This window comes from Hibiscus syriacus, unplaced genomic scaffold (genome assembly GCF_006381635.1).
Source record: "Hibiscus syriacus cultivar Baekdansim isolate YM2019G1 unplaced genomic scaffold, ASM638163v2 tig00110328_pilon, whole genome shotgun sequence".
NCBI classification, from domain to species: domain Eukaryota; kingdom Viridiplantae; phylum Streptophyta; class Magnoliopsida; order Malvales; family Malvaceae; genus Hibiscus; species Hibiscus syriacus.
The window spans coordinates 8307951-8320614 of NW_024062685.1; the positions used below are offsets into that span (position 1 = coordinate 8307951).

The 12664-nt window shown below is 33.7% G+C and overlaps 1 pseudogene; it reads left to right on the top strand.

Annotated features, from left to right (window-relative positions):
• The first annotated feature begins 3115 nt into the window (after window positions 1–3115).
• Window positions 3116–6589, top strand: LOC120118379 (annotated as a pseudogene).
• The last annotated feature ends 6075 nt before the right edge of the window (window positions 6590–12664 follow it).

Genomic DNA, 12664 nt, shown 5'->3' on the forward strand with positions numbered 1-12664 from the left:
AATTCCGTTACTTCCTCTTCTCCATCCACTTTGCAGCGTAAGCTCACTCCATCTATGCATCTATAACACCTATTCCCCCCTCTCGCATGCATATATTTTACGCCTGGTGGTAGAATTTGATTTGCTATTTTCTAATGTTTCTGAACTGAGAACTTATGGGATTTCTCAGATTTGAATAAATTTTCTGGGTTTATGCTAGATTTGAAGGAAATTGCGTCTCTGATAGAGACCAGTGCATATGACCGTGAAGCTCGCCGTATTTTGCGGGCTATAAGACTTACGATGGCTTTAAGAAGGAAGTTGAAGCCGTCTGTGCTGTCCTCATTCCTCACTTTCACCCTTAACCCTAGATCCGAGGCCCTTTCTCGGCTTAAACTCTGGCTTCCACCTTATAGTTCTGTTTCACACTCTCATGCATTTGTTTTATCTTTCTTACCTGTCCGTGGCTTTTTTCTCTCTTTGATCATGCATTATCATTTTATACTTGCATCTATTTTGAAACTCATAGTTATGTTGTTTCCGCAGTAACATTTAGTCGGTTAGAGCCTGGAGGGAAGTTGATCATGTGTTTCAGAAAGGCTTCAATTGCTTTAGCATCTGATCAGGTTTTGCATCTATTTTGATTGTGCATCTATATGCTCGGCGGCTAAGATAAAATGCAATATAACTGGTTCATATGAATGCTTTTGTTCTCCTTGTTTTTAGTTCATTCTCAGGATACAATTACACTTCAGTTATAGTAAAACTTATTGTTGGTCTTTCTAAAATCTATATTCAATGTATTTTTATTTCAGGTGATTAATGAAAACAAAACTAGCAATGGAATTTCTATGCATGGAGATGTCAGTGCCTCAAAAGATAAAACTGCTGATATACTTTACAATTATTTGAAAATAGTTCAGGTTCACGTAACTTTTTATCCATGAACCAGGATGAAATGGCAGATCCTAGCTTATGGTCAAAAATTGATAAGTCAGGACACATAGCAAAGGAATCATTAGGAGCCAAAGTAGCAGTTTCCAGAAAAAGGAAGAATAGCATGCTAGGTTCAAAGAGTAACGTCTAAGAATTCATAATGAAGATTTTATAGAGCTGAAATTAACGTGGGAAGAAGCTCAAGGGCTGCTTCGTCCCCCTCTTAGTCATGTGGCAAGTGTTGTTGTCATTGGAAGTTTTGAGTTTGAAGAATACGAGGTATGCTATATCTTTATTGATCTGTTTTTTTCTGTCCACATTTAATATCTGTTGTGATTGAAATCACTTTTGGTTGTAACTGGCAGTAATAGAAGTCACTTTTATTTTGTATTTCTAGTGTTTGTTACTCAACTTTGGCAAATTGAACTCTAACATGCATATCTTAGATTTTCTATGGTTGGTACACCCTTGACGAAGACTTAAAGGGTTGCTCAGGAACTTTTTATATTGTTTACTGTTAATGGATGCCACCACAGAACTAGAATAATTAAATGCGAGAACATCATCTCATTCTTTCTAATTCTGGCCTTTTTCAAGTTTTTTCGTTCAAAGATGTAATCCATTTTCATCATCGACTGTTCATTTTGCTTTTGCTAGGATATGATTACTAATTAATCATCACATTGTTTTTAGGTTGCTTATTAGTAGTCTTTTGATATTTATATATTCCACAAATTCTATCCTTTCTGTGGGATTCTCTCTTCCCTTTTCTATAGTAGTTCCACAATTTCTCACTTTCATTGTGTTAATAACAGGATGCACCAATTCTTGGGAAGCCAACAATATTTGCTACTGATACTATAGGGTAACTCACTTTCTTTTGGATGCTAATGCATATTAAAGAAAATTAATTGTATTGGTTGTAACTTGGTCGCAACTCGCAATAGCTGTCCTAAAACAAGCAAATACAATTTTTGTTTCTTTTGTGTCAGGATAAAGATCCAGTGGGCTCAATGTGAAGATTAAGTGGCGAAAATTGCCTTATAATGAAACAAGGTTCTCAAGGGAAGCCAGAGTTTAAGGTGGAAAGTCCTGTCTGGAGAGCTGGAAAACTTTATAGGTTGGAAACAGTGAAGGATGTTCATATCCTTGAGTTAAGCTGGGCACTACCTTGTCTTTTGCAAAAGTATCTGAAGAAACCAGAAGATTATTTGGCTCATCTTCTTGGTCATGGTATATAATTCTGCATTATCTTAATGATTAAGTAGGAGGTTGCTCACGAAAGTAATAATAACAAAGAAAAGGATGCATATGCATATATGAATAATACTTGTGAACGGTCTACAACTTTGATGCCTTATAAATGATAAGTGGTTCTTAATTAGTCTGTGGAATGTAGATATGTTTTTCATTTGCTTCAATTTCTAATGTTTAACCCCTCAAGTTTATTCAATGTGCTTAACTACTACTATACTACTATTATGCTGATATCATATTTTAATACCCTGAGATTAATATGATTGCTACTATTCCCTTCTTGTTTAGAACCATATAAGAGATAAACAATTCTTATATCTTAGTTTCTGGTTTATTCATTGAGAAATTTTTTTGCTGCTTAAACCATGATGTTGTAAATGTTTTGTCATGTGTACTAAAGTACAAATGTAATATCTTCTTCTGGTATTTCTGGTATTTGTTGCTGCATTCCATTAATTATTCCTTTTGTTTCTTTGTTGTAGAAAATTTATTTGTTTATCGACCAGAACACGTTATCTTTGGAGACTATGTCTATGAGTTATGGGATGAGGAGACGATAAGAAAGATTCTATGTTTCTTCACTCCAAAAACATGAGAATTGATGTAGTAACAAAATCCTTCAAGCTAAATGGTACCATGTTCTGTTCTATTTAGTCATCATATTCTTATTGTAAAATATTGGACCATGTTTCTATGTTCCAAGAGTCTAAGAACAATGACGATATAATTTGAAGCCATATGGCTTTCTTTGATTTGCAACTACCAGTTGGTTGGATTGTCCCTTTTACATTGTAAATTCCCACAATTATCATGTTTCTTATGTTATGTTGATTCCATTTAACTAAAATGTGCTTACTTTCTTTTATTTATACTGATAATTATGGGAAAACAATTGAGTGCATATACTCTCTGACACACAATGTGTGTCATCTTATTTATGACGATGACACGCAATGTAAGTCATACACGCATGTCATAAATTTATGACACACAAATGTGTGTCATCTTCATTTATGACGGGGGCTTTAATGACGCTCAATGCACGTCATAAATGTGTCATAAATGCGTGTCATAAATGCACGTCATAGATTTATGACACACATTTGCGTGTCATCTAGTATTCATGTCAGTGGCTTCAACGACAGGCATTTATGTGTCATCCGCACCCATAGATGACGCGCAATGCACGTCATTAAAGGGGTTTTTTCTAGTAGTGAATTAGTCTATTTCTTTTCTCTTCTCAATTTTACAATTCCTCTCACTTATAAATTTCTCATATTTCTCACAAACACAAAGTCACAATTGTTTATCATTTGAAACTTTTATTTATGCATAATCAAACGTAGAAACTAAAATAATTAAGGCGACATAAAATTAGCCTTAGTTGATGCTCAGGAAACAATTCGGACACCTGATTTCCTTTAGTTTACGGTGTTGAAGTATAGAATCAGTATGGATATCCTTAGAGAGTGTGCAAGGCACTTTAAACTGACTAGTTAGGGTGCAAGGTCGACACTCGCAAGGGGTGGACTAGTCGAAGGTGTGGTGTCCGATGCAGAGATTCGAGGGGCCACATCCTCGATAGATTAGAAGGGTGCGTGAGCTCCGAGATGCAGAAATTCTCTCAGTCGTACCATGATGTCTACCATAGCGTAGAGAGTAAGTATGTGAGTTACCACAACACCTATGGGTTAGCTTGGTAGTTCTGTTTATTTTCTTTGAGAAACAGTGGTGGAGATGGTAAAGGGTTTTGAAAAGTTAGTCATTGATCATGCCAACCTAAGACCTTGGATATATGATAATACCGCCTACCGCCTGATGTGCTCTCCAGTTTAACTTGCTAGCATAATAATAAATTTCATTTCTGAATTAGATGAGACGAGTCATGATAAACTATCGTTGTAGAAAATAGTCCTCGAGCCTTTTGTCGTGGACGGAGTGAATAGAAGTTCAGGAGACCTTAGATGTTGAATCCGTGTGAAAGCAAGATAACTATGGTCCTTTTATCCTTGGGTGCAGGAAACAAGTGCAGCTAAAATGGCAGAAAGCAAGCTTCAGGATACTGTGAGGAAGTTGCAGATACTGTTGTTGAATTGTTGAAGTTTTATTGATTGATATTAGCTACTTATTCATGTAGTCACATGGATGATGGATGTGTGTTCCACATGCATATGGTTTTCGAAATGGAGATGTTTATTGTAAAAATAAAAAGAAAGTTTTGATTAAAATAAATGTTAATTAAGAAAAAAAAAGTAATGAAATGTTGAAACATGGGTTGGGCAGGGAATCAGCTTGAATACTTCAGAGATGCAAGAAACTGCAAAATCATTTTCTTCCATGGCAAGAGAATTGCTGCGCTCTAAAGAACAAGAAACAAAAGAATCTAGAATAGTAGAAGAAGAATTTGGGCTGGCCTTGTAGAAAAATTGCAGAAATTTCTTATTTGTAAATCACATGCTTTGGGAAACTAGGAAATCGAACTTCATGGGGGGAGATTAAGCAAGCGTCTGAAAGACGCTGCTTCCTTTTCGCAGTAAGTGATCTAATTAAACGCAGAATTCTATTCAATCAGCTTAGCAGTTACAAATGCTGATAAACTAATCTATTTAAATTGTCAGACCATCTACAATTGCACAAGCAGCAGGAGTTGACAAGACTCGGTTATAAAATCTGAGAAAACCAGTTGCTTGTTAACTGTATGTCACAAACCACCACTTTTGCAGGTAAGCAGCAAGTTTGTTTGTCAATTGGTGTTAGAAGAAGTAAGGGCTTATCTAACTTTGGGATAAATAGGCTATAAAGGATCGAAAGTACCAGATTTCGTTCTTAGAGACACATTTTATGTATACCTACAGTCTCCAAGTTGCTGCAACTGTTGCGTTGTTGTTGAGTCATCTACTATCATGTTTCACTTTTATCGACAACAATGCATTTTCTTTGGTTCACAAAATGCCTCTTGAAAACCATTGTTCTGCAATAGGTGAGGCATCTCAGCTATGGGCGTATCTCTGATCATACTATGGATTCTATAGAGATACTTCCTTTTCTTTCAAAGTTTTAATGGACCAATAGTGTTTTGAGTGGTATTTATCAAGTAGTCAAATATAATTCCAACTTAAAGTGATTACACCTAAACTAGGTTAGTAGGCAAAATCAAGGTAAACCCTTCATTACAAATAGCTGTCGATATCTGATACTTTGAATTTTCTAAGTTGTTCCTTTACTCACCGGGTTTTTCATTAACAAAGACTATTAATGTAACAACATAGTCCAGTGATCTCCACTCCAATCCTACCCATGCCTAGATTTGGAAGTGCAAATGTCTCAACTTCTTCCACTTTTTCCCCTTGTATTTAGAGCAAGTTTTGACATTCCTAGCTTGACTTCCATTTTGAATTGATCAAGCTTTAATAACTTGAGTCATCATGCAGAAACCCGAAGCTCAAGGCTATCCCGATCCCGACACTTGCAAATGATTTTCCAGAGGGGGTGTGGCGCAGAAGAAAGAGGACCATCTAGGGAGTCATCTAAGGGAACTTGCACCAAGGATGAGATAATCATTGCCGCTCGAAAAGAAATCTTCTTTTACTTGATCAGGATCTTAATTGCCTCCCTGATTCAGTCGCTGCATCTGAGTTGCTGAAATCTCAACAAACAGAACAAAATGCAACAGGTTCTTTTAGAGCTTCCTCTTTTTGGTGATTGCACACAAGTAAGAAGTTCTACATTCTGTAAAGGATGATTTATTTTGTGCTTATAATCTTCATCCTTTTATGTATCGAACGTCTCTGCACCATAAATGAATTAATGTTGGCCTAAAATGCAAAGTTTAACATTAATATGAGCGACCATATATGAAAAAAATGAGAAAATGTGTTTCATTTATTCATCCCCATAAAATGTGAAAAAGGTATTACATGTTGGTGGATAATGATTGATCTATTTGTTCGGCATTTTACTAGCTGTCTTGAGAAATACTTGGGTAGATTATTTGAAGCTATAGAACATGCAATAATCTATTATATTATCGAGAAGCATATTGATTTGCATGAATTTTTCTGCCATTTATGAAGCTTAATGTCTTCAAGACTGAGGAAAAGCCGCGGGTATTGCGGTGAGAGAGGAAAAAAGAAGAGCAGACTCGGATGTAGCCTGAATTGCTCTTAAAGATCTTGAAAAATACTTTGATCTTCGGATAGTCGAAGCTTGTAGAAATTTGAATGTTGGTCTGACTGTTCTGAAAAGGAAGTTTAGAGGATTCAGAATTCCTCGCTGGCCTCACAGGAAGATCAAGTCTCTCGACGGTCTAATTCGTGATCTCCAGGTCCTTTTTCTTTCCTTTTTGCTATCAAATTGCCTCAAAATAAAAGAAATGAAGGGAAGGAGGTTTGCTACTACTCTATATATACTTGATTAGAAAGAAATTCCTTTGTTTTATTTCTTAACCTCTGAAGACACATTATGCAGGAAGAGGTAGACCAACATTCAAAGTCTGACTATACGTAAATGAATCCTTGAAAGGTTCTGATTTTCTCCCTTGATCAGATTCGAGGTTGAATCTTTGAGGAGAGTGAGGATGATACAAGCACCACACGCCTCACATCGAAGAAAGATGAACTAATTTTTCCAATTGATTCACACGTCCTAGCCTTGGAAAAGATGATTGAAACAACAACAAACTTGCGGCGACTTTTTGAATGGGTCCAAGTGTTATTTGGTTGACATATCTTCTGGAGATACGACTGATTGTCTCTTGACTTTCCAAGGGTGCTTGAATCATATTAATCGATGTCGGAAACTCAAGACACGTTTAATTTAGCGAAGACAACGCATGTAGAAATTCTTATACGTGATCAATACAGGATGTTTTAGTATATTTTAGGATTTTATTTATTATTTCATTAAGAATTAGAATCAAAACATCTTTAGTTTTGCAAGTGTTGATAGCCTTGTGCCTTCAAAGCATTCTTCATCATAAAATTCTTCAAGTTATTCGTGAAAGAGATTTTCACATTCCGATTTACTTCTTCATTCCGATTAGGATGGTTGATTAGAGTCGATTTGCCTAGCCAACTGTGGCTAGGAGGGTTCATAGGACAACTATCTATCTATGATCATCATCATACATCAAGTCACCCACCATAAACCCTCGTCTGCGTTATCTTCATACCTACCGAAATAAATTTCAATTTCAATTTTTCATTCGTTTTATTTATCGTTTCGTAATTCCTTTTCCATATTCATAATCTATAGATTATCTTTTTAACGACCGTCTTCTTGTTTGATTCTTTGTCACAAACGATTTCGGCTAAAACTTTAATTTGGCTAAGTGTTCTTATCATTATCCTTTTGTTTATCTTATTTGTTTTCTTTATCTTAATCCCTTGTTCTTGTTTGATTTTCCAGCAATTATCCCATTCAAAAACCTTAACTTGCAACAAAACCTTAAACCTCATACAAGCTCATTCTTTGATTGAATTTAGATTCCTAGATTTGATTCTTCAACTTCAAACAATGTTTATCACTCCGTTATCATCTCCTATCATGCAATCTATGCGGTACCAAAGAGGCGAATGATGCTGGAGTCGGAGAAAGAACATGTAGAAAGCAAACCTTGTATTGATTGAAGAGCGAGACAAAGCGGTTTAGGCAAGAGGTCTTCAAGCGAAGACATAAACGTACAGCACTTAAAAATCAGTACCTATGAGTTTTGCAATGATCAAATGAGTAAGTAGATGATTGATATATAGAACTAAACATATTGGTCAGTGAAGGACTATAGTGAGATAAACATTTCCTTGCGTGAACATTTGTGTTGGCCAACATTGGCTATAGGGGTAAGAGTAAATGGCAGCGTAAAGTTCCCATTACATGCCTTCATATGTGTATGGGGTCCTTTATCATTGTTATACCCTTCAACCCTTTTTGAATCTCTTCTGCTTCACACATCGAAATTTTTAGAAAACTTTTTTAATGGAAGCGCTGGAGCATCTCCAGACTCAGGGCAGTTGACATTCCCGATAATATACCCCAAAAAATCCACTATTGGTAATAAAATATTATCGGGAATGACATTCCCGACCAAACCAAACGGGGGAATGTGATTCCATTCCCGGGGAATCCCACATTCCCCCATCCAAATGACCCCTTAGTAAAACCCACGTGATATGTGAGAATTAATCGACAATCGATCATATCAAGTAGGTTTGTCCATCATGACAATCCATGGTGGATCTGTTTAGGGTTAAGGGTGGACACATGTTGTAACACCCCCAATCCGTACCCGACCCGGATACGAGTCTGAGGTGTCACATTGACTTTTCAAAATATTTACTTGTATAAAATAGTGAATAATTTTAAAACTTTCACTATATACGAATAAATAATTTACATAAATTATCTCAAAACGGTTTATAAAACTTATTAGCGCATAACAAATTGAAATCTTTAGTTACATGCCAACTACAATCATTTACAAAATTCATACTATTCAATTCTTTTCTGATCTGATCTTTAGAAAGGAGAAACTGATCTGTCTTGCTTAACTTTTATCAATCTTCCTCTTCTCGGAACCTACGTGTGAAACAATCACACGCTAAGTCGTTGACTTAGTGAGGCATATAAAGCATATAATAGAAACCATAGAACATTTCATATAACATAATACATACATGCATAAATACCATCATTATCAACATCAATATCATTATCATGATCTCTATCATTCTCAACATCAATATCATTATCATGAACCCATTTAAAACATGTCATCTTGTACTTAACCTTTGTAACATATCATATAATACATTTCACTAAGTAATATACACAGTATCATATATAAATCTTGTAATGTATTTTTCACATGACAAAGCATATACATCACATACATGTATTTATGTTATCTCTTTAATAGTCCATGTATTATTCTATGTATATTTTTGATATCTTGTGTAGGCCCATGTACAATACTGATTCAGTGTAAACAATAATAACATGATATCATATAATAATACAAACACTTTTGATATCTTTTATAATCTCATGTATTAGTCCATGTATTAACCCATGTATTAGCTATGTATTAGCCCATGTACAATACTGATTTAATGTAAGCAATAATAACATGATATCATATAATAATACAAACACTTTTGATATCCTTTATAATCTCATGTATTAGTCCATGTATTAACCTATGTATTAGCTATGTATTAGCCCATTATAGTATTGATATCTTTTATAAGCCCATGAACATTACTGAAACTCAAGGTATGTGAGTACTATAAGGTTGTGCACACATATGTTGTCACCACAACTCGTATAAATTGTGTCCCGAAGGACCTATCATCCCGGAGGATGTCATCTGTGTCCCGTAGGACCTATCATCCCGAAGGATGTAATCTGTGTCCCGAAGGATGTAATCTGTGTCCCGGAGGACCTGTCATCCCGAAGGATGTAACCCTCGACTCTTGGCATGCCAACTATACCACTAGCTCTCATATAACATAACATGGGCATTATCATTTATAATAGTTCACATCACTTGTATCATTCTTGTATGATCTCATAGATCATTGTATAACATTCTTCTATGATCTCATAGATCCTTTTCATATAACCCATCTCACATAGGTTCATATCATATCACATATATCACATGTGTATGTAACATGTAGATCGTATCATATAGTTTATATCATTTCTCATGTGTTCGTATAAACATGTATGTCATATTTTATTCTCATATGTTCACATCAATCATGTCACATAAAATAACATGTCAAACATATCACACAACAGATATCATATTCTTATATATTCATGTAGTTTAATATCACATATCGTATACATGTAATCATGTAAATCATGTCACATATAAGCACCATATTAATCACATGTTTGTACTTATGGAATCATGCATTCCAACATGAGAAATAGACTTATTGCAAATACTACCCAATGATGTACAAAACATTCATATATAATATTATGCATGCATCATAAATCAAATAATATTTTAGGAGTCACTTCTTACCATAGTAACTCCGTCACTGGCTCATCGCAAGCCAATGTTTGTTCAATAACACAAGTACAAATTAAATTGCACTCACTTTAACACTTTATATATCCAAACGATGTTCCTCAATATAATCCACAACAATCCTTTTATATTTGACTTGTCTTAGTCACAAATCAATCATAATCTGTACAAATCACAATTTTATAACGATACCTATGTTAGTATTGTACAAACATAAATACATCCTCAAAACAAAATCCATAATATACTTGAAACTCATTTTCTATCAAAATACTTAGCAATTAATAATTCCTTTTTAATATTACACCAACTTTTCCAAATTATATAAAATGGTCATTCACCATTTTATCTCTTAAATTTTAAATACCAGAAATTTCAATAAATCCAGAAATTCCATAAATTCCAGTAATGGAATTATTACCAACAAATTACTTTTACAAAGGTACAATTAACTTTAATCACCCCAACTATGTAATTGTTGCACTTAAATCACTAGTCTTTTCAAACTTCCAAAATGGTCATATTTCACATCTAAATGCTTATTTCAATCCCAAAACAATAATTTCCAGCATAGTACATCAACTATTAGATAATTATACAACCATTCCCAACTGTTCCAAAATTATTGAATTGGTCCCTCAACTTTTCAAAAATTACAAAATAGTCCCTAAATTTTTATAAAGCTTGTAAAATACTTTCTACATCATTTCCAGACTTTATATAATTTTTCCATAATTTTTCTCATCCTTTAAAACCAAAACCTAATGATTTAAAATCAAAAACTAGGTTTTCCATGATTTTGCTCGATTTTGATTCGATTCAAGCATGAAATCAACTTTCAATCAACTTTATAACATCTCTACAATCAAATCCCTAATCAACTTTCATCATAACACAAAGTTCCCCAACTTATAGTTTAGCCGAATTTTACATAATAATTTCTAGAAAGATCGAACATGTTTTAACCATAAATCAAGCTTGAAAATGAATCTACAACCTCTAAATCATCAAAATTTATCATCAATTTCATGAATCAATTCATGAATATAAACCCTTAAATTTGGGATCTTTGAAATCCAGCAAGATTAGAAAGAAATATTGGCACCAAATGATAGTATTTTTCGCGTAGATCACTTTCCCAATTCACGACATAACTCCAATTTCAAAGAAATTACTCAAAAATTTAAAATAAATATTTTTCTTGCCTTTGGAAGCTATCTCACGTTGAATATGGAGAAGATGAACGTTCATCAGTATGATATTTCTTCATCTTTCTTAATATTTAATGAATTAAAAATTCATTAAATGTCAAATTACCACTTTACCCTTAATATAACTACATAATTATTATAAAACCTAGATATTTATCCTTATCATCTTCCAAATCTGAGACACCAATATTATCATCTTTCAATAGTCAAAGATAAATAAATTAATTTTTTACTTTATCGTTTTACCCTTACAATTTCCAAAAATTACAATTCAGTCACCTTAATTCAAAGGTTCAAATTAAACATGAAATAAAACCATTAAATATTATTTTCCAGCATTTTAAAAATGTGAAAATAATATTTTTATTTTATTATTTTCATGACCCGTATGTAACTTTTTAAAATTATATTTTGGTCCTTGAACTTTTCAAATTTATACTTTGATCACCAAACTTTACCAAATATCATTTGGTCACTAAAATAAATCCATTTATGGAATAAAATTCTTTTTGGGAAAAATACCATTTATGTCTTTAAACTTTTCCCAATTTTCTACTTTAATCCTCAAACTTTCAAAATTTGCATTTTGGTCACTAACCCTCTTTTTGGGATGTTACACATGCCCACTCTAAAATTTACATTTTATTTTATTAGTCACCTATTTTATTTATGGTGTCCATCCTGAAATCTAATTTTCTTCGATTAGTGACCTATTTTATTGATAGTGTCCACCCCTATCATTCAAAAATTTTATATTGTTAATATATATGTGTCAAACCTAAAAAAATTATGAATTCTCCGCTATAACAACCTAAATATAGTTATCTTGCCATTGACATACGCCTGACATCAACACTTAAAGTTCATTATAAAACTTCTTGATCAAGATCAAAAGTGAAAATGAGCATAATATCCCTACGTTCGTTTATATGCTTCACAAAAGAAAAGACACTAACATTGATTACAATCGTTTTTTCACCGACTACAACTCTCGATTCAAACTAAAAAGGGTGAATTCTCTATTACCTTAACAAGTGGTTTATTTCCGCCAACAATTATTGTTTTTTACATTTAATACACGTCACACATGAAACGAGTGTAGTAGGAAAAGAACTTTTAGGTTTTGCAGCTGAGGTTGAAATTTTAGTGGTCGATTTTTTCCACTCTTGATTTCGTATGTCCAATTTTATTCCTTTTGTCAATTTTGGGATTCATCACGCTCAATTAAACAGCGAATTTA